General features: G+C 31.4%; 1 protein-coding gene across 3 annotated transcripts in view; it reads left to right on the top strand.

The window, feature by feature from the left end:
- LOC115891076 (irregular chiasm C-roughest protein-like) overlaps positions 1 to 20,900 on the top strand; it is a 549,766-nt gene that overhangs the window by 222,115 nt on the left and 306,751 nt on the right. For all 3 annotated transcript variants that reach the window (XM_030911476.1, XM_030911478.1, XM_030911475.1), the window contains one exon: positions 6,672 to 6,713. The gene's annotated coding sequence lies outside the window, so the exon portion shown is untranslated. The remainder of the gene's footprint in view (positions 1 to 6,671; positions 6,714 to 20,900) is intronic.

The raw sequence follows: 20,900 nt of genomic DNA, 5'->3' as shown, positions 1-20,900 counted from the left end.
ACATGCTTTTTATTCAATCCGAAAATTGCACTTACCTTATTAACAATAAGGACTTAAAACGAAATATGTCTCTATTTCACTAGAACTGATCTCAAGTCGGTGGTGCTTCAATATGGAACAACGACACAACACAAAATAAGTCTCTGTTTCACAATAAAAATCTTCCAGTCGATGCAACTTAAATATCAAACAACGGCACAACACAAAATAAGTCGTTATTCAACATAAAATGAACGCCTACACGTGCCCACAATGTGTAATTTTTTGATTTATGCCACTATTACCGAAAACTAATACATCACCCTATAATTGTAGCGTCACAACTGTGAGATGTGTCGCTATTAGTAGGCGTTAGAGCGAATGTCATATTTTGGCCAAACGACACAACTGCGCCCTCTATTAGTAAAACTCGTAATTCAAGAAATGTCGGTATTGCACATCATAGATATGGTTGATATAATAGTAATCCGCCATTAAACCAGATAATTCAAAATTTTGAATTGTGCCGTTATTGCAGAGGACCATCGATATTATGAAAAATTATGTTTTTTTAACTAAAAACTAAAAAAATTTCCAAAATATTTTCCAAAAATTTTTTCAAAAAATTTCGAATTTTCAAATTTTTTGTTTTCGTTTGGTTTGGTTTGGTTGTAAAGAGCCACTCCCTACTCCTTGAAAATTAATTTAAATTGTATGTTTAATTTCCTAAACTTAATGAACTAATTTAAAGAAACTGATCAGTTTTTGTAGTAAAAAAGGCTAAAAACATCGACTAGCTTGAGTGAATTAACTGAGTTCGATTATCGGTTTTGTTAATCGAATTTTGTTAATTAGATATCGTGAAAGGAAAGCTTTAAACTCGATTTTCTTAATCGATCCAAGATTTGTTTCTTTTTTTATTTTTATTACATATATAAGATTTTAAAAACATGTAGAACAAACAAAGATTTTAGGTCTTTAATATATTTTTTTTCTGTTCCTTCGGTTATAATACTTTAATTTTGGAGATATCACCACTAAGATAAAACGTATTTATGTAAACTGCTGGTTTCAAATTTTGTGGACTCAAATTTCTCAACTGTTCTTTACTTGAACAAATAATTAAGAAAAAGATATGTGTCTTTATTATTACATAATGATAAACTGTCAGTCAACAATATTTATAGAAAATTAATAAATGTTTTATGATAATAAAATTAACTGTAAAAAACTGTTAAATTAAAAACACCTATTGATATTCATTAACAGTGTACATATACATCCATAAGTCAATCAGTAAATCATTATAAAGTCTGCCTTAAAGGCAATGGAAACATAAATATACATATCCTAAATATAAAATAAAAATTAACACAATGTTATAATTAAATGCCGGTAGGTATATATAAACGTAAAACATTTTTCTCAGTCAAACAAAACCAAATATTTAATTTAATTATCAAAATGAGAAATGTTATGTTTATTACGCCAGCATTCCTAAGGAAAATATGTTTTCAGTAATATATAAAGTATAAATTTAATTAAGTAAATACTTCAATATTATTTTAGGCCTACAACTATGCTAAAATGGAATTTATTATATATTGTGTCTTTGAGTTTTTCTTGATATAACAATACATATGCACAAAATCGAATTTCAATATAATTCAAAATTTCAAATTGCACGATATTATCGCCCTATTTACATGGACCAACAAAATAATCCTTTGATATATTAGCTAATTATTATTAATTTAACTGAACTAATGAATGAATTAAAGTTCCATTCCTCAATGTTAATGTTTGCGGCACTCACAAATATAATTTAATTTAGTGTACTCAATTAAATTAATTTTTATTATCTCTTTGTAGTGCATTTTGCTATTTCCATTTTCTGGAAAATCTGAAACTCATCTTGTAATAATAATTTAATAATTGTTATTTAGTATTTTGTAGTAAACTGATCATACTTCAATATTGTGTATGCATTCTTGAAATTCCTTTTTTAAACACAAATCCAGTACACATACATTATCTACAATGTTTTTAAGTGAAGAATAGTTTTTTCTACCAATATAAAAGCTTTAACGCATTTACAAAAATGTTTCATTTTCCACGCCATACGATAAATAAATTTCTCAATTTGAATAGGCGTCGCGGCCTTCTCGATTCTACACGTTCCTTTTCTTCGTTACATTCTTTTCATTAAGCCCTATTGGGATGTAAATGAAATGGTGCTTATGAGAATAGTCTGTGAAATTTAACGCTGGATTTTTTCCGTCTAATTTATTCTCGAGATTATTTCGAGCATTATTAATGCTTTTTCTTATTCTGCTTGAACAACTGAAGTTTCTTTTAAAGTGAAATAATTTGTAGTTTATATTTGTCTTTTTTATTACGAATTTTGAATTAATACTGGGTAATTATTTAGGGACCAACGTAGAAACAAAATATAATAAACCATATTTGTTAGAATCCTTATAAAACATAAAACGTGTTTTATATGTATCTTCCATATATTTGGAACCTTCTAGGTTACATTATATCAGGTAAATTATACTATTCTTAATAATTAATTGATCTTAAACATATAACTTAGATAATTTTAACATTCGCTAACAATAAATATTTACTCTATCAATCACTAAATCATTATAAAATCGCCTTGAAAAAAAGAATGAAAATATATATTACACATATCTTAAATATAAAATTAAAAGTTAATCTAAGACGTCGTAAGGTTATAAACAAATCCTGGTATATATAACCGCTAAACATTTTTTTCTCAGTCAAAGAGACCCAAATATTTAATTTTAATTGTCCAAATAATATATAGATTACGTCCGTATTCGTAAGAATAATATACATTTCCTAATATAAAATGTATAATTCTAATAAAAAAAACCTTCGATATTACTTTCAACCTTAAGGCGAAAATTGACATGCGCCGAGCGTAACGCTCGGTAATACGAGCATTCGCTAGTCAATGCTGGGAAATAATCATCGAACCGAGTGGCTCGCGAACAACAACGGTGCTTCTGTCGACCTTCGTTTTTTTAACGAATCTTCTTAATTGTTACATTACAAGTCAGTATAGGTTCTGCGAACGTTCGTATTCTTATCAAGGTTAAACGCACTTTTGTTAATTGGTTGTGTAAGAAATATAATAAATAGTTAAGAAGTTCCAATAAACGTAGCACTCCCAATTTTTAGATCTGACATTTTTTAAGGGATTAAGATATGCTGGAGCACAGCGAGCCGAGATTTCGAAACGAGATTTTCGCTTTTTGACTCCGAACAAAACGTTGGTCGCGAGCAGTGAACAAGCGTTACATTACAGCGTTCGGCTCAATCAATATCCGTCTTTATAGTTGGAAGAGTATATTAACAATAATTTTAAATTATGTCTCTACAGTACGTCTGCTTGATCTGTGTCTATAAAAGGAATGAGGACAAAAAACATTTAAATAAACAACAATATATTTTATACGTCGACTTGACGAGTACGTCACCGCAAATCGCTCCGCCCACTCATTTTATTCGCTACTTGCAAATTTGTCGAATTTTTATTGATGGGACGCGTCGTCTATTTTTTTACGAAAAACATCGAGAGAATATCGTTTCCCCGCTCAGGGATACCCCGTAGCTACAGAATGAACAGACGTACTGTACCTTTGTGGCGAAATTATTTCTCAAAAAAGGTATATACAGGGTGAGTCTTAAATAAGTGCAAATATTTTCAGGGCTGGTAGATCTCGATAAAAGACACATATTTTCTCATTACCATTTTTCAGATAACTCCAAAATAACCTAGTTATTTAAGTTTGAAAATTAAAAAAAAAATATTTATTTTTGAAAAAATTTGGAGTCACCGGATTTTTTTCTGTATATGCATGTCTTTTATTGCCGCAACCACAGAGTAAAGCCATAGCTATGGTAATATCAGACATTAAGGAATTATACCGTGGGAAAATTTGCGGTGAATATGCAGTTCTAAAAAATTTTCGTAAAATAAACAGGGAAATTTAAAAGAAAATTCCACACCTGTAATTTTTAACCAATCAAAACGTGTTTTTTTGACAAATCACCATGGCAACGGATAAATTTTAGTGAAAATTTTTTCCTTGTGGGTACCCAACAGCGAATTATACTGGAAATTTTTTGACGTTTATAATGACAGAATATCTTTTTGAGAGTCAAGGTTTTTATTTGTTTACATGATAATTTTGATACATTCCAATTACAAAGCTGAGATGAAAGTTTGTAAACTGCTTCCATACGCTTGACTTTATTCCTTGACTAATTTCCTAGTATTCGCGGGTGTCAACTGCTTAATCTCTTGGCGAATATTTTCTTTGCTTTCATGACCCAAGCGAAATATTTTTTTTTAAGCCGTGCCGCTTGACAGCTTCAAAACTGAAATAGTTTTTAGGTTTGGGTGTCACTTAGTTGTCATAGTAACTAAATAATCAATTCGACCAAAAATCGAAAAATACATTTTAATTATTTGATTTTCAAACACAATTTGGTGTGGAATTTTCTTACCGAATACCACACGAGGTGAAATTAAATCCGGACATTTTTTCTCGCTCATGAATATTTTCAGAAAATTATCCCTCGTCTTCGACTCGGGATAATTTTCAAAATATTAATGAGCTCGAAAAAATTTCCGGAAATAATTTGACCTCTAGTGGTATTACTAGTGAAAATGCCCGATTTTCAACATATTTTAGCAAAAAATAGACGTGTTCCTGGGGTCGAAATATACGACCCCTGAAAATATTTGCACTTATTTAAGACTCACCCTGTATAGTACAACCTTTTTAATTCGTACATGTAAATAAAATGAAAATGAAAAAAAAAAGAGATGTAAGGCAAATTAGGGAAATGTTTGGATTGTCGAACAGTAGGGTACAAACCACACAACATTATCGGCCTAGACGTTTTATATTTAATGCATTTATACATAAATTCAAATTAAATATGTCTTCTAAAGTACGTCTACTGAATCTCTGAATGCAGACACAATATTGGAGTATATTCAATTTACTACAAAATACATTTCAATAAACAGCAATATATTTTGTAGATCGCTATCTATATACACGCGGTAGAGGGTCCACCTCCGCCCTCAGCTCCTCTATGCAGCCCTAGGATGGTGTAGAGCTTCCGACAACCAAATCAACAAACTCCAAGTCTGTGAAAACAAAATCCTCTGATACATTACCAGAATTCCCTGATGTGTACGCAAGTCCGACATCCGAACCGACCTCCGCATCGACCCCATTCCCAAATATCTTCGAAATATTGCCTTAAAGTACTACTAGAAAATTGGTACTGTCCCCAATTGCACCCCAAAAATCTTCGACTACAATCCCGAGGACTATAGAAACTTCAAATACTCCCATTTAAAAACGATTCTTCTGGACAATTAACTTTGTCTATCCCCTTCTCTTAATATAGTTCTCCCAATACACCACAAATAACCCTTCCCTTTCTCCCCAATATCAGCAGGAATAATAGCTGACCATACTTCGGCAGCTGGTTCCTCGGAGGTGGACTGTTTTTAGTGGGTAACAATTCCTACACTGTCTAGGGGTTATTTCTATGATCGTCTCTATCGAGATGGTGATGGAAATGATTGCTATTCGTCTATAAAAGATTTTTAAACCACCTCCTAATAAAAAAAATCGAATTTTTATTGACTGAACGCATTGTTTAATATTTTAGGAGAAATATCGATTAAAACGGTAGCAGACCGTGCTTGGAGTGCAGATAGTTGCCTTATTATTATATTTTTTATTATTTTTCTTCTTAATTTTTCTACAAATGAAAAAAATAAAGCTGATTTCGTATTTTTGAATTTTTTACATGAGTAATGTTATTTAAAATATTTATAGCATGCCCATAAATTATTGGTTATTTTTCATCAAAATAGTATTTAACTATTGGAAAAATGGCCATGTTTCTTGAATGAAGTACTTCCTAGGGTATTTTTCTTATTATCTTAAAACAAAGTAACTTGCACTTGGTTGAATGAAAATAGATTCAAGAGAAATTTTCGAATTTTTCAAGAGAACCAGTTTTCTTGAGTTAAGAGAGTTTTTCTTCAGGCAAAATATTTTCTTTTACACTAAAATAAATTCTCTTGCCACTAATTTTTTTTTCAAGAACGATGACGACTTTAGTTCAAGTCTATCTTTTTTATCAGTGAATAAATTGTAATATTTGGATCAGTCACAGTATTTTCTATCGCTATGTTGACAAATAAATTGTGTTATTTGGATCAGTTATGACATTCTTAAAATTATAAATTTAAAACAGTAATTAACCTAAATACATGTTCAATAAATATCTTAGGACGACCGGGATAAAAATTTCCGTGCTTCGCATTATTTTTTACGGCGTTTCATCTAAAAGCCTTACGCAAAACTGCCTCATCTATATCAATATTCCTGACTAAAGGAGCTTTTACGCCACTTCCACAAGCGTTTAATCTCGTAGTTCTTTTAAGACACACCAGTAGCGGCTTTGTAAAGTATAAAGCCCCAAATTAATCTCAATCATCAATTTGTTTGTTCCCTAGTAAACATCCGTGATTGAAATTTATTTGTGTTATAATTTTAGAACGATTCTCGTGTTTCATGTTATTCTATTTTTGCTAATGATATTTTTTTTTCTCTTTCTTACAGTATCCATTAACACTAGCATCGAAGTGGACTGTTCACTGAAAGGTAAGTTTGTACAACTTTATACGCAAAGGTTCAATTAGAAAAATATGTTTTGAAGAAAACTATTCAATGCGTTACATCTAAAAACATATCTTAACAACTACAACCTAACTGTGACGGTAGTCAAAATAATATAGTGCATTATTCATTTGTATTGCAAGTCCTGCATTGTTTTTTAGAAATTGTTTTTGGTCCGTCAGTGCATATTCCTACACATTCAATTTTCTATCATTGATATATAAAATTTTATTTGTAATATATCCTACTAAATATATAATATGTAATGTAATGAGAAAAACAAGGTCAGGGTATAATCATATGCGTTTGCCCAATTTCTATAATGGGTTATTTATTCTTCATAATATCTAATTGAATTTTAGTTAGAATAATTTAAAACAAACCGATTTAAATCTGAACTAAATCCAAATAATTTTAGATATTTCCTGTTTGGGATATTAATTATTATTATGTTACTGTTATCTATTTTATTTGATTTAATATAATTTGTTTCGGTTCGAAATAAATTAAATAATTAGTATGTAGGAATATAATTAGTTTCATGTGACGTATAAAATGACGTATAAATTAGGGCGTATGACAAAATCGCACATGATGTGTCTAATTTCCAATTTGATACTTTTAAAATATACCGAGTGCGTCTGAAAAGTGGCTCACCCCTATAACTTTTTTATTTTTTTCAGTTAAAAAAAAAAGATGTATGGTACTGATTGACGTATTCAATTGTTTTCGGTTACTCCCTGTTTCAACAGAAATTACTACTTTTGATTTTTACATGGCATCTTCGGTATTTTTTAATTCATTCGACAGAAAATGACACTATGAATAAAATTACATATCATATGTCAACTTTTGATATTTTCGCATATGGTTTATTGGAAATTGTAACATGTTTAAAGGTTCATAACGACAATTTGACTCGAAATACCAAATGTGTGGTACTTTTTCCATATATTCTAATGAGCCACACTCGTTCCATTTGAAAAAAATTGAGATATGATTAAAAATACGATTTGTGCATCTTTTACAAGAGTAAAACATTAGACGATCAAATCTATTTTTCCAAGGCTCCTTGATTAAAAATTAGTGTTTTAACACAGCCATGACACTCTAGATTGAAATTTAAAATATAATTTTCTTGCGAGCGAGAATGTCAATAGTTAGCATGTGATATGTCATTCTATTCAGAGTGTCATTTTATATCGAACAAAGTAAAAAAATTCCGAGGGTGCCATTTAAAAATCAATAGTTGTAGTCATTTCCGGTAAAACAGGAACTGACCGAACATAATTGAATACGTCAATCATATACCGCCATTACTCGCTGACGAGTATTTGACACGCATCAGAAGATGGCCACGCAGGACGTTTTCTTTCATGAGCTTTTCTGTGACTGAAAAGCCCGATACGTGATGTTATCTGTCTACCGCACTCCAGACATTCAAAAATCTCATTGCTTTGTTGCCTCTTTACTTTTTGGTTGTCGCTGTTAACTGACTTTACAATTCTTCTCCATTCCGTTCTATTGTGAGCTGCCTCTTCCCACTCATTCTGCTTGTTAATTCCCTTTAAGTTTTCGTGGAAAATATCCTTGAACCTTTCGAGTTGTCCACCCGGCCTCCTCTTACCGTCTGCAAGCTCACCATAAAGCAGAGATTTTGGTATGCGGTTTTCTTGCATTCTGCATACGTGACCAGCCCATCTTAGCATCTAATCATGACTTCAATACTCTCGCAGTTAGCTTTTTCAAGGACCGATACGTTTGAGACATGATGGAACCATTTTATTCTTAAGAGTTGTCTAAGATGTCTCTGTTGCAACTTGTTTAATGCGTTCATGTGTCGGCGGTACGGCACCCAGGTTTCGCTTCCATATAACATGGTGGGAATTATTATCGCTCGGTACACCGCAAGTTTCGTTTTTGTGCTCAAGTCATGATTGTAGAAAACCCTGTTTTTTAATTTCCCGAATGCTCTTGAGGCGCTGCTAATCCTGTGCTGAATTTCAGAGTCGATATTGGCTTTTTCCGAAATCAAATTGCCGAGGTAATTGAATTCCGCTACATATTGCAACAGCTCATCTCCGATTTTTATAGCATTGTTTTGATCTTCCGGGGGAGTGCACATGATTTTAGTTTTATCGATGTTCAGCTTGAGTCCCAAGGTCTCGTATGCCCATGCATATGTGTTCAACATTTCTTGCAATTGCTGTAACGTATTTGCAACTAGAGCACAGTCATCAGCGTATTGAAGTTCTGTGATGAATTTTGTACGTATTTTTGCCCTGATTGAACAGACCGCCGTCGTATCTGTATCTAATGCCCAAACCTCTCTCCTGCAGTTTGCTGTCCACTATAATGGAGAGCGCTGCCATGAATATATTGAATAGTAGAGGCGCTAAGACACATCCCTGCCTAACGCCTGTGTTTGTTAGGAACGTCAATCATACTTTATAATATATCATATACTAACATACCAAATCTCGTTTTCCTATCTGAACCCCGGGCACCCGGTATAAAATATAGTTAGTGCGTCAATGAAAACATATTATAATTCAATTTCATATAGAAATACAGAGAAACGCAGAATGTCTCAGAATATGAACTATCATATGAATGGATCATGGACAGAATAACAGTTGAATTAAATGGTCATGATCAATTGAATTAGTAATTCTAATATATTTTATTAAATAGGCAAAACATAAGCAAAATAAAGTTATATATATATATATATATACATTAATCGGTTTAAAACGTTACACGTCTTCCGATGCCATCTCTCCATGCCTGTCTGTCTCTCCATGCACCGTCTCCAAGAGATCTTTCCTCCATAAACGTGTCAATCCCTTCCTGCCAACTTCTTCTCGGTCTACCCGGTTTTCTTCTTCCTGCAGGTTTCCAGTTTATAATTTGCTTTGGGATTCTTATTTCTGCCATTCTTTGGACATGCCCGTACCATATGAGTTGACTGTTCTTTATGTCGTTCACTATCGTATGTTTAAATTCCATAATCTCTCTTATGCGTTCATTAGTTATTCGCTCGAGTCTTGATTTGCCTGCTGATCTTCTCCAAAAATCCATCTCTGTAGCTTTCAGCATTCGTTTTGTTGTTTCCTTAATTGGCCACACTTCACAGCTGTACGTGGTTATACTATTTATGATGGTATTGTATATTAGAGTTTTCTTAGCTTCTTATTTTCTTTAGCTTCTGTCCCACAGTATCCCATTCAATACCGTGATAGCATTCCTTCCAAGTTGGTTTCGTTCTTTAATTGCTATATCCAACAGTCCATCATTTGTGATTTGCATACCCAAATATCTGTATTTGGGCAGCGCTTAATTTTCTTCCCTTCTTCTAGTATTAAATCTTGTTGTTCTCCTCCGATACACATATATTCTGTTTTGTTAGTATTGATCTCGAGTCCCTATTTCTGATATTCTTCTATAAGCTTACGTGTCATATAATTTATGTCATCGTAATCTTGTGCTATGATCACCTGATCGTCCGCGAAGCAAAGTGTGTAGAGCATGTTATCCCCTATGGGTACTCCCATATTTCTACACTTTTGCTTCCAACCTTTGAGAACTTGTTCGAGATATATCTTGAACAGTGTTGGTGAAATACAGCACCCTTGTTTCAGACCTTTGGTTCCATTAAATCCTGTTGTTAACTTTTTGCCGACTTTTATTCTCTAATTTTTGTTTGTTTATATAATGATTTTACTGCTTTTATTAGCTCTACATTTATATTGGTTTTAAAAAATAAAGTTATAACGTATATAAAGATACTGCTTTAAATATAGAAGCTTTCAACAGACGATATGTATTAAATTACAGAAAATACCTTTAACTCTAAATTAAAATGACAAGCATCAACTGTCACACACACACACACACACACTTTCAGGTCTTCTCTTACCGGAAACGCAGGTCTTCTCTTGTTGGATACACTTTATTGCTATTTGATAAGGATAATTACATCAGAAAACTTATTAGCATCACTTAAACAAAATTTTCTAAATTATTTTTTTTTCTTTCAAATTCGATTAAGAAGCTATATAGGGATTTTTTTTGTGGTCAGTTAACGAAATTTTATATTTTGCTCAGTTATGTATATTCAAGATCATAAAATACATTAGAATACTGACTAATTCAACAAATAACCAAAACATATTGCTATAAAGCTTAGTTGCAAAAAATATTTACGTTTCAATATTTCCTGAAATATTGAAAATGCAAATCGCATTTTCTTTGACATTACATTTTACATACGTAAGTTGCGGGGGAGTTTTGAGTTTTGCCATATAAAAAAGAGAACTCGAGGCTTATAAAGAGAATGAATAATAAAAACATCACCCCTTTTTTATGTCCCCGGCCTTTTCAGCTTTTTACAGTTTCCGTGCATAAAAGTGTCAGCCATTCCTGTTTATAAGTCAGTCCCTTAATGTTTCTTCTCTCCCAGACTGACTGTATAAATATCTTAACAGGATAACATGTCACTGTGGGAAATGCCCTTTTTTACATATAAGGAGAAGCGACAGTTTCTTTTTTTGGGATACATACCCGCGTTAAGGTCAAACGAATTTTGATATTTTAGGTAGAAATTTGGTCTTTTGTTGAACATGCCACTTGCTTAAGTGATATTTTGTATTTTTTGAATAGAATAGTTTGATGGAATATCTTTGATCCATGATCCATGGTATAATTTTTAGTAAAAAATATCTATATTTTTTACTAACTGATAATGGTAACTGATGGTTTACTGATGGCAATCACCAAATCATCTATGCACAGGGTGGTCCGAACGGTATTCCGGAAACTTTGGCACCATATTCTGCAGATAAAAATAAGTAAAAAAGTTTGTATAAATGTATGTCCTAAAATGCTTAGTTTCGGAGATACAGGGTGTAGAAATTATATTTTTATTTCCATTTTTCCATATAAATTATGTCTCATATGTATTATGAAAAATCGTGTCTGGGAGTTTTTTGACATGAGAAGTTTGATTTTGATGTCAATATGATTCCTACTTGTAGAGGTCGCCACCTACATATTTTTTAACTGATTTGAAGAGAATATCTTTTCGTCCGTACCTGTATAAAACTGCTGAATAAAAAAATATACTTTTGCGACATTTTTTACGTAAAAAATGTCCATTTTTGAAAATCGCTACGAGTAATGGTTCTAGAGATAATTGGAAACGAAATTATCAATACCTGTCATCACTGACATAAATTAAACATGTTGACTAACTAGTTATTAGACTGAAATCATAAATTTGAAATGTTTTTGTGCTAAAAGTTCAACAGAAACTGTTTTATCATCATTTTTTGCAAAAACAATTATGATTAAGACAATATAAATTTACCAAATTTATTATTTCAATCAAATAATAATCTACGCAACGCCACGCCGCACACTGGTTCGCTCTTATGGACGTACGTGGCCAAAACCTGTATATTATTATATCGGGGAAAATTAATGTATCAGTTAATATTTTTTAGTAAATCTAAAAATAATTTAGGCGTTTGGAGTTGCCAAACATATAAAAAAAGTTCTTTATCGTTAGACGTTTTCAATTATACAGGTAAAGTAACGATGATTCATTAGAATTCAAAAGCGCAATTTATTTACCAATATTAATAAGTATTACTTTATAAAGGTATTTAGGAAAAATTAAAAAACAACAAACAGAATGAACAATGGTTAGAAGATATGCGGTAAATCGTTGATAAGCTAATAAAGATACAGGGTGGCCCATAAGTGTGAGAAAGTTCAATATCATCGTTGCGTAGACGAAAATATGAAAAAAGTATTATATAAATATTTGCATGTTTTATTAAGGTGCATATACTAAAAATATTTTGTTGTATAAAGGGTGTCCCAAAGTAATGATAAAATCCTGGGCTTTTTTTTAAATCATAACTCCCTTTTTTCTGTACATAATTTGATTCAGCATAAAATTGTGCATATAGGTCACTATTTTTATTTGAAAAACTATGCGGTGTTACCATGCTATTTCTTATTTATTAAAATTTTTATTAATAATAGTAGGTATATCCGAAAATTGGTTAAAATCTGAGGTTAATTTATATTTGTTAATATCTAATGCTATACTATGTTAATACCCTGTACTTTACCAATATTTTCTTAACGCCAAAGAAAATAGAATAAATTTGTGAAGAAAAACTCACATTATCTTATACCGGTCATTTTTTATTGCGTGGCTAACAATGAAATATTTAAAATGCTCTATTTCAATTTTTAAATGCACATTTATAAACCATGCAACATTTATATAAGACGTTTGTTTACAAGACAATTTATGCTGAATAGCAGATATTAGCAGCTAATTTGACATGGTTCTCAAAAAGACATTATGAAGTTTCATTTAAGTTAAAAACAATCACTTAGTTCAGCTGCGATATCCTTGATTTAGTTATGTATATAAAATATATTTCACAGGTACAATATAATTTTGATATTTTCAAATGGTTAGTACTATTTTTTTTCATTTTATCTGTCAAAAACTGATATTATATGAGGAAAGTATACGTGCAGTATGGTCTAATTATAAAATGCACTATTTAATATTATTTCGAAAACACTAAGTGAGTAATTTATTCATTGTCGATACAAAAACAGTTATATGTTCTTTTTTAGACTATTGCATATAAAATGTTATCACATAAGTGCTCTAAAGTGCATGAATTTCCAAAATATATTTTTATAACAAACCTTTCATGTTTTTAAATATATATTATAAAATATTTGATCATATATGATCAAAATAATTTTTTTCGATATATTGAGTTTTGGCCAAATTTTTATGAGGGAGGGAACTACTGTGCGCCGCGCCGCACAATGGATCGAAGCATAAGAAAATAGAGACATTGGCCGTTTTTGAAGAGTTACAAATTTAAATATTTTTTTACATATTTGTGTTAAAGAGATATTCTAGTCTTGTAAAACATATACAGTATGTCTGTTTGTTATTTACTTATTGGGCATATGAGCACCATTTGAAGTAAATTGAAAAATCATTCAAATTGGTAGATAAAGAGTCTCACATTTGATTGTAATTTTAAAATGGATGTAAAAGATATTCGTTTGTTATATATAACGACTTATTAGAAGCGTTCTTGGGCTATAGTATTGGATTGTTAAATTAAAAAAAAAAAGTCATACCAGAAGTGAAAAACTCATTTGTTTTTATTTATGTCATTAAGACTTAAAAATATAAAGTTTTCTTGAATTACAAAAAAATGTAAGCGGATGTAAGTGGAGATATTACGTGCAATGTAAAGAGCCCACCTTTACTAGCACATATCATAAAAAATTGGCTGCCCCAAAGTGCCACTGCAAAAAATATAATGTTTTTAATGTCAAAATCCTTGAATGTATGCAATGCACGCACAGTGCACGATCAAACAATTTGTAATTTGCCGATATACATAGGTAAGTATATTCGTCGAAGAATATTGGAGTGGGACTAAATTACACGAAAATACATAAGACATATGGTTGAAAGGCCCAGAAATGTTTTCGTTAAAACCATTAATTTTTATGTAGTTAAGATAAACAAGTGACACCGGACATGAATGAGTCGAAGTTCAGGTGTTGTCTTTTTATCAATACAGAAATGATATAATATTTATACATTTGTAATACAGTGCCCTTATCTTAGCAATTTCGTTACTCAAATATCAAGTTTGTCATGGAATAACAATCAAGCACATTGTGAAAAGCAATTTCTCTTTTGTTATAATGTTTTTGTTTTCTTTTTTATTTAGAGATTAGTTCTTTTGTGAGTCACCCTGTATATTTTGTTAACTATTTGGTACAAAAGGCTATATTAATTTAGATTTAACAGAGAAAGTAATTTCTTATTTGTTATAATGTTTTGTTTTCTTTTTTGTTTATAGATGTGCTCTTTTTGTAAGACACTCTGTATATTTTTTAAAATATCTAGTACAAAAGGCCATATTAATTTAAATTTAATAGAGAAAGCAATTTCTCTTTTGTTATAATATTTTTGTTTTCTTTTTTGTTTAGACATTAGTGCTTTTTTGAGACACCCTGTATATTTAGTAAACTATATGGTACAAAATGCCATATTAATTTAGATTTTTGTTGTATTTATTGAAGTCTTACATAAAAAGCAATCAAATAAAAGTATTAATTTCGAAATAAGTCAATGTCCATATTTTCTTATGCTTCGATCCATAGTGCGCCGGCGCGGCGCCGTGTTTATTTTTCTTCAATAATGACATGTATTGACTATTTCCATTCTAAATATCTTGAGAACGGTTGCTTGTAGCGATTTTTACCAAGAGACATTTTATAGTTAGACTATAATAGTTTTATACAGGTACGGACGAAAAGTTATTATTTTTCAAAACAGTTAAAACACATGTAGGTGACGCCCCCTACAAATAGGAGTCATATTTACATCAAAATCAAATTTATCATGTCAAAACACTCCAATTTTCATCCAAATGTTGACGTTATTTCAGAAATTATTTAGAAAAAATCAGAATAAAAATGAGTATTTTAGGACATACATTTATAAGAACTTCTTTACTTATTTTTATCTGTATAATATGCTGCCGAAGTTTCCGGAATACACTTCGGACCACCCTGTATATAGAGACTATACAACAGCTAATAAGGAATATATGATAAATTTTAGCAAGTATTAAAATAATTATTAAACCTAATAATTATTTCAAATGCAGGACATTCTGTTTAATTAAAAAATAAATCGATATCCACGGTAAAACTTGAATTAAAATTCTAATTAGAATGTGTTTAAATGTTTTTATTCCAATTTAAATAAAATGGAGGTTATCTATTTATTTCTACCAAAACCAAATATATGTATACTGTACAATCTATCTGCATCTATAGGGAGCTATAAGTATTAGTATAAATTTAAATTAAACAAAAGTAATATATTTTGTTGGCCTGCGTCTTAAACATCTGTATACACAAACAAGAGAATATTTTAAATCCAACAAAGGCGTCGGAAGTTGTGATTTAAATAAACAGAAAATTTAGTGACTTCCTTTCGGGGAAAGGTGTATTTTAGGGCGATACCTTAAAACTTACAACACTTCCGGCTGTGGACGACAACTTTGCCTTTAATACTGTTGTGTTTTCTTCGAAGAGATTATATTTCAGTGACTAGCTTAGTATTTTAATTGCGTTAAATGACAAAATACATTTGAAATTGTTTTATTTCTGACTAATAAGAAACTCTACTATTAAAACTAAGTTTAGTTTAATTAAATGCTACACATAATTGAAAAAATAAATGCTTATTTCAGCAAGAATGTTTTAAAATTAAATCCGACAAAGTCAGTAATCATTTATTTAGGACACAATAGTGAATGGGCGACTCAGTATATTAAAATAAAAATGTCTGATTTCATTATCTCCGTAAAAAGAGAATCTCGAAAAAGTCTAGGACTTGCAGTTGAGGTTTAGATCTCAGATGTCTAGTCTCTACAAACAGTTAATGCTATACAAAAGCTCTCAAGTCTATACATAAAGAACAATTTCCTAAACTACAATTTAAATAAACAATAATTGTTACTAACATAATTATTATGTGGGGCTCTCTGGTATTATTATTAATTACTGTAATTTTGGACCAAAAACCTAAAAGACAGTTTCAGAAAGTACAGAATTCATGTATTCGCTTAATATACGGATTAAGATCGAGAGACCACGTTGCATATAAGCTAGGTATGTTAATTTGGCCGAGTCTTGAAGACAGTATCTTATAAGGTAGTATAATAATATGGAAATTCCTAGCACGGCGCTATATCAGCCTTCGTTCTTTTACCTAGCATCCAAGCGATATACAATTCCAACTTGAATCTGTACTCTTCTGAATGGAGCTTTACAACAGCAAAATAAAACACAAATTCACCAGAATATACCAAACCTCTTTACTTTTAACACTGACCGTGCGTTTCACTATATTGACATTATCTGCAGATTATTAAAAAGCAGTTTTTTAATATTTTGCAGAAATATTTTTAATTATCAGAACAAATTTACTTAGTACGGTGCTCGTATGCCTCGTTATTAACTAAGGCGATCAATAGCAAAAACTTGATACCGTTCGTTAAATTAAAAAACATGACTGTCGAGGTAAAACTAATTATATATCTTTGAAATGGTACTGGGTGTGGCCAGTCCACTAAGGACTGTCTACAGTGCTATAGGTGGAAATTTAATATTACTGGAAAATAATACTCATGTTCGAGTTAATAATTGAAACGTATTTACGAAAAACATTGTTAAGGGAACGTCAGTAATATCTCTTGTAATACAATATTGGCTTTAAACATTTCTGTTATAAATAAGTCAGTATTAATTATTAGTTTTAATAAAAGGTTTTATTTTTTCATGAATCAAAAATAAAGCTAGGAATATATCTGCTAGGATGTGAAGCATATTTTCAAATTTTAATTTGTTATAATTAGCTTTAGAAACGAAATTTTTACATTTCAATTTTTATTTCCTGTGATTTTGTTCGTTTTTTTTTTCAATTTCTTAGTTGAATATACAAGATGTTTCAAATTCAGCTTTTAAGAAAAGAAAGGTAAGAGATACAGAGGATGACTTAAATTGGGGCTAAGTTGCCTGGTAAAAGTGACCCAAACGATAATTCGTTGGGTAATCATCGTGTCATTGCAATTTTCGGAAATATGGCAGAAAATCTGAAATTTCCGGTTTTCGGTTTTATTTTTTACAATTTTGTCAGTTAGAAAAAAAATATAAATACATTTTCAACTTTTTTAACTTTATCATTTGGTAACCTCAAAAATCATATAAGAAGTTTTGTTTTTGTGGAACCATCATCAACTTTGTTCTTTATAGAGACCTGAAGTTTTAGTTATAATTTTTAGAAGTTCAGACCTTTCAAATGCAATGATATATTGCACTTACCCAAAAAATATTGCTTGTTTTTTTACACGCACATAACGAAAGTGACCCGTATACCCATGTGTCTCGAACACATTGATTCATTATACAGGTCCGGTAATAGGATATCTAGGCATAAGAATTACATGCATTGGAATGAAACGCCTATAAAAAGTCTAAGCTTAAACAGAGATGGACAACAACTTCCCCGTTTCCACTTCCACTACGACTGTCGAGTTAGACAAACTCCAATAAGATAACAAATTTTGGAAATTCCGCCGCCTCCCATCCACCCATGATACCCATCCACCTGTCCTTTATCGCCATTATTTTATTTCCCTTCCCGCGCCCTCGCAAAACGCTATCACGTCAGTCCATCACAGAGTTGCCAGGTCTACCGGTTTCGTCTGTAAGCTACCGATCTACCGATTTAAACAAAAATCTAACGATATGTTCAACTGCCTCTTTAGTCTTTACAATAGAAGCACTTTTAAAAATCTGACATATATATTTGACTAAAAATTAAGCGACTACCGCGTTGGAATCTGTATAATCTGACTTTATTATTGTTTATTAAATTTTTTTAGTAATCATAGGTCATCGTCAGACTTAGTTGCAGAGTTACAAAGAATCTTTTGAAAAGATTTTGTTTCATTCATCTACTAAAGTTGAACCCATATTTTCCCCAAAAAAATATAAACAAAAAACAAAATCTAAATTAAGAAACAAACTGAATACGGATAAATATTTTAGTGCTTTTCCTGTCAAAAAAATATATTAATATGAAAAAAGAGTTGATAGTTGCTACAGCATTCCCATTGAAATAAAATTAATTTTAGATATCACTGATCAAAATTTGTACAAAGGTAAAAAGTGACTGCTATCCCTACTTGTTATAGTTTTTATTAATATATTAATATTGTTTAATTCAATATATTTTTTTTAATATTAAATAATATACCTCTTCCTCAGCCCGGATTCATCTACTCCTGGATATAGGTCTCTACTATCCTTTTCCATGTCTCCCTGTTTTGTGCTGTATTTAACCACCGTTTACCTGCCATTTCCCTAAGGTCACGTAGGGACATGCCCCTGCCCACGCGAGCCTTGGCTTATCTCCCAAGACCATACTGGGGAAATCACTGTCCCATCCCATTCTCATATCCAAACCTCAAAATTTTCCAATCAAAAGCGTGGCCTTGAAATTGCCAAACCTCTAAACCACGAAATGTCGAACCTTAAAACAAAACTACCCCAGGCGAGTAGAACGTATGATTCAGAATCTCGCACTGAACATAATATACCTAGCTATTTCTAATTCTTGTTATATTTATTATATTTCTATTTTATTTGAGTAATCTAGTATTACAACACATAGGATTTTTGGACTTAAATATTATATTTTATTTTGTTTCTGTACTTTTGATTTTTGTTGAAGATCTACCGAGAATTTTGTTCTCCTTTATAAAGTTTTTTCGGCCTAATTCCTTTGTCACCGTCGCCGCCGACCGACCGGTCGGTGTCGGGGCGACTGGAAGGAAGATCGTACAGTATTGCCATTTCATAGAATTGCACTTGCTATTTTAGAAATAATTTCAAAGTTCTGCATGTTACTTTTTGTTTAAGAAAAAAATTATGTGCCTAGAGAAAACATTTGTAAAATTGTTTTGTACTTTATTTAATATTTCATTAAGTAGGCAAGATAATGGGATTAGAAGATTCGGGATTTAGGATAAGCCAACATAATTTTGATTTAACAGAATGGCAACACTGTCCGTCGTGTTTCTATTTTTTCGATTCTATTCTATTAGTAGACGGTAGCCCCCACACAAGCGTCTTAAAGACCCGCCCCCTCACGCAGAGGCTCTCTCGTCGTATCACTTCTATGATCACTTCCCCTATACAATGGTAGGGAAAAGACACTTTATCCGTCTCTATTGTACTGCAGTGTATTTTGCAGCCTTACCATCTTATTTTATCGCATTGAAAACCTCCTATTGCTAATGAAATTTTGCCACACGTGTATATTCATTATACATTTCTTGGGCAAGGTGCGCTACATTATTGTATTTGGGATCTTCTAAAAAATTATGTCAACATCATCATTCTCAGCTTATTCAACCATTTCCAATTATGGTGTAGCCTCCCTCACATATTTAGAGACTCTCTTTGTAATTGGGCCCGTTGTTGTCTATTGTTGGCTATGCGGGCCCAAGTTATCCCTTCTAATTTCCTAATATCATAGTCCCATCTCAGGTTTGGTCTTGTTCTAGGTCTCTTAATTCCTCGTGGGTACCATGCTGTAATTTTTGTGGACCATCTGTTGTTCGTCATTCTTGCCAGGTGTCCTGGCCATTGCCATTGAAGGATTTGATTCAATGGATGACATCTACTACCTGGGTCTTTTGTCGCATCCACTCTATTCTTTTACGGTCTTTCTTGGTTATTTCCACAGCATATTTCGTTCATTGAGCGTTGTGCGACCTGTAGTTTTCTTATAATGGCCGTTTAAAGGGTCCAGGTTTCATGTGCATTGGTCATGATTATTATGTTAGTACGCATCAGTTCAAATGTTTATATAAATACCCCATACCCGAATTTAGAAAAATAAAGTTGATAATGGTTCCAGAAAAACGAAATGTCGTAAGAAATTTTTCACCTCGCCAAAGGATGAAGCTAATAAAGTTTCTTTAAGAATATCTTTGTAGATTTTTTCTGTTAAAATAAACAAAAAAAATAAGTTTTTCCGCTATTGATTGGACTCACGGCACGGATTGGGCTTACTAACAGGCAACTTTGCCCCAATTTAAGCTACCCTGTATTTCTTACCATTTATGAGATCCCAATCATGAGAATCGAATTTGAAACGAATAAAAATAGTCAAGAGTTTAACATATATCTTTTAAAACTACTAATAAAATATAAAAAATGTAATATTTAACTCGTATCTTTACGGAAAAAGACGGATTTATTTTGTCTTTTGATTATACATTAAACCATTGATATTTTAAGAAATTCACCTTGACAAAAAGCTTTTCTTATTACCTCTCTAATCATAAATCAGCTTAACATTTAACAATATTATCATCTTATCTTTAATTAGTTTTTCTTTGAAAATAAAGTCATTTACGGAAGATCGTTTGCCCTTTAAAAGCAAGAATTTTCTTATTGGATTTGAAGAAGGGTGTTTTTGAGTCAATTGGATTTTAGAATTTTCCTTTACTTATATATTTA

Source organism: Sitophilus oryzae, unplaced genomic scaffold, assembly GCF_002938485.1.
Source record: "Sitophilus oryzae breed Bouriz unplaced genomic scaffold, Soryzae_2.0 scaffold_965_pilon_pilon, whole genome shotgun sequence".
Classification (NCBI taxonomy): domain Eukaryota; kingdom Metazoa; phylum Arthropoda; class Insecta; order Coleoptera; family Curculionidae; genus Sitophilus; species Sitophilus oryzae.
The sequence above is the reverse complement of the archived record's forward strand: the minus strand, read 5'-3'. Positions and strand labels throughout refer to the sequence as shown.